The sequence below is a fragment of the Octopus bimaculoides genome, chromosome 16 (genome assembly GCF_046866305.1).
Source record: "Octopus bimaculoides isolate indiv1 chromosome 16, ASM4686630v1, whole genome shotgun sequence".
NCBI classification, from domain to species: domain Eukaryota; kingdom Metazoa; phylum Mollusca; class Cephalopoda; order Octopoda; family Octopodidae; genus Octopus; species Octopus bimaculoides.
In genome coordinates this window covers 11,212,856-11,215,725 of record NC_142943.1, presented here as the reverse complement: position 1 = coordinate 11,215,725, position 2,870 = coordinate 11,212,856, and positions in this window count along the sequence as shown.

Sequence of the window (2,870 nt, the reverse complement as noted above, 5' to 3'; positions counted from 1 at the left end):
AGATTTTTATATATAGCACAAATACACTCATGAGTACATATACATACGTACATACACATGCATATAGAAACACTCGTTGATGAATGTACGGAAGCAAACATATTTTCATTTGGACATGTTTCGTGACGCCAGAGAATCTGTAGACAAGTGTGTTTGATGACGTCATCACCGTTGATCTGCTATTGTATTATATCGTAGTCTATAAAACTATAGCAGTTGTGAATGCAACAGAATACAACGTTCTATTGTTATCAATTCTATGTATGTATGTACCTAGATATATATATATATATATATATATATGTATATGTATATATGTGTGTGTGTGTGTGTGTGTGTGTGTGTGTGTGTGTGTGTGTGTGTGTGTGTGTGTGTGTGTGTGTGTGTGTGTGTATGCATGCATATGAGTATGTGTGTATGTATGTCATTACTCATTTTATTTCAAAATTTTTTGCCAATAAAGAACCGGTTTCTAACCTAGATCCAAGACCCCTTCATTGGAATTTCAACATAACAGGGTATTTTGTATGTATGCAGATAGGTATGTATGTATTTATGCAAGTGTGGAGGCATGTATGTATGTGTAAGTATGTATGTGTATATGCATGCATATATGTATGTCATTATTCATTTTATATCGAAATTTTTTGCCAATAAAGAGCCGGTTTCTGACCTAGATCCAAGGTCCCTCCATTGGAATTTCAACATCAACAGGGTATTTTGCTTGTATGTATGTATGTATGTATGTATGTATGTATGTATATGTGCTGATTTGTATGTCTTCTCATTCATATATTTGCATATCTAGACATGCTCATGTATGCTTAAATAATAAGTTTCTGGAAAGTTTTACAGATTTTTGCAGTTCCAGTGATGGCTTGAATCTGTAATCTTCGAATCAACTTTGTCCCTTCTGGTTTTGAGAAGCCTAATTTCTCAAGATTGGTATTCAGGCAGTGTGTTACATATCCCAAGGCTCCAATTACAGATGTGAACCCGAACTTGTAATCTAGATAGAGTAACTGCAGATTTCTCAGTAGTTCAGCGTATGTATGTATGTATGTATGTATGTATGTATGTATGTATGTATCTCTTAGTCATTAGACTGGCCATGCTGGGGCACTACCTTGGAGGGTTTAGTGGAATAAAACGATCCTAATACTTATTCTTTTTAAAGTGTGGGTCCTTATTATATAGGTCCGTTTGCCGAACCGCTAGGTTACTGAAACGTAACATAGGATGTCGTCAGGCACTCACAACCCTCTACCAGTCGGGCAATGGGATCGGTGGATGTTCCGCTTTAGAAATTTATAGAGGATTAGTGGCGGTGAAGTGCGACGACGTTCTTGGGAAGACTCTGGGCGCCGACGAGAACGAACTGGCTTGTCTGTTCTGAAAGACTTTCCGGTCGGAAACTATCATAGATAGTTTCTAGACGTCCTTAGCCTGGCAGTGCTACTGGGGGTCGCTACCGGTTCGAGATAAAATCTTGAGGCACGGACGTGTTGTTAGACAGACTTGTCTGAGGTGCGCGCAGAGTGGCAAAACCGTTCTGCGCATCCTCGTTTAGTGTCCGGGCATTGCTGATCTGTGGGGGTTATGTTGAACAGCTGGTGTCACGTGTGGGACGGATGTCTGTCGACATAGTCTGTAGTGATGATTGCACCGCCGCCCTCCTTCAATCGGGCAGGCAAGGCAGTTTTCATTTGACTGGTGGTTGTGGCGAAAGAAGTTCCTTGGTGGACAAGGCTAAAAGGCATGGGGACAAATACATTTCTCTTTGATAGAGCTCTCATTGACTTTTTAAGGCAAACTGAAAGAAGCCTGTCGTATATATATATATATATATATATATATATATATATATATATATATATATATATATGTATGTATGTATGTATGTGTGTGTGTGTGTGTGTGTGTGTGTGTGTGTGTGTGTGTGTGTGTGTGTCTGGTAGTATGTTTACGTCCCCGTAACTTAGCGGTTCGGCAAAAAGAGTCTGATAGAATAAGTACTAGGCTTACAAAGAATAAGTCATGGGGTCGATTTCCTCGACTAAAGGCGGTGCTCCAACATGGCCGCAGTCAAATGACTAAAACAAGTAAAAGAGAGTGGGGTTCCTCGATTACCCCTAGAGGCGTTCCTGTATCAGGAGGGCCACATCTGTAGTATCCTTTCCCCTTTTTTACCTTTGTATGCTGTTCATATGTCCCTTTTCCAGTGTATAACGTGTGTACTTTAATTTTTTATTTACCATTTCATTATCAAATGTAAACTCCCACACTTGGTCTGTCTCTGTATTGTGCCCCTCATCCTTCGCCCTTGTGGCAAATAAATCAAATCATCATCATCATCATTATTATTTAAGGCGGCGAGTTGACAAGATCGTTAGCACGCTGGACGAAATGCTTAGAGGTATTTCTCGCCCGTCGCTATGTTCTGAGTTCGAATTCCACCGAGGTCGACTTTACCTTTCGTCCTTTCGGGGTCGATAAAATAAGTGCCAGTTGAACACTGGGGTCGATGTAATTGATTTACTTCTCCCTCAAATTTCAGGCCTTGTCCCTATAGTAGTGTAACGGTTAAAAAAATACAGTTTCATTAATATACAGAAATAAATTCAACAAGTTGAAAGAAACGATAAGTAAAAGGAATTAAGTTTCTATATTAATTTATTATATACATTTTTTTACATTTATAGATATTTAGAAACCAAATCATTTCGTCGTTGAGAATTACGACTTAAATTTTATATTAACTAATTTCTCATTCTAACTATAAGGTTTTACGACAATTCAATATTGTCGGATTTGAGTATTGAACATGACATATATAATAGCCGATACTCAAAAGGGTGAGTGTCGTGGAC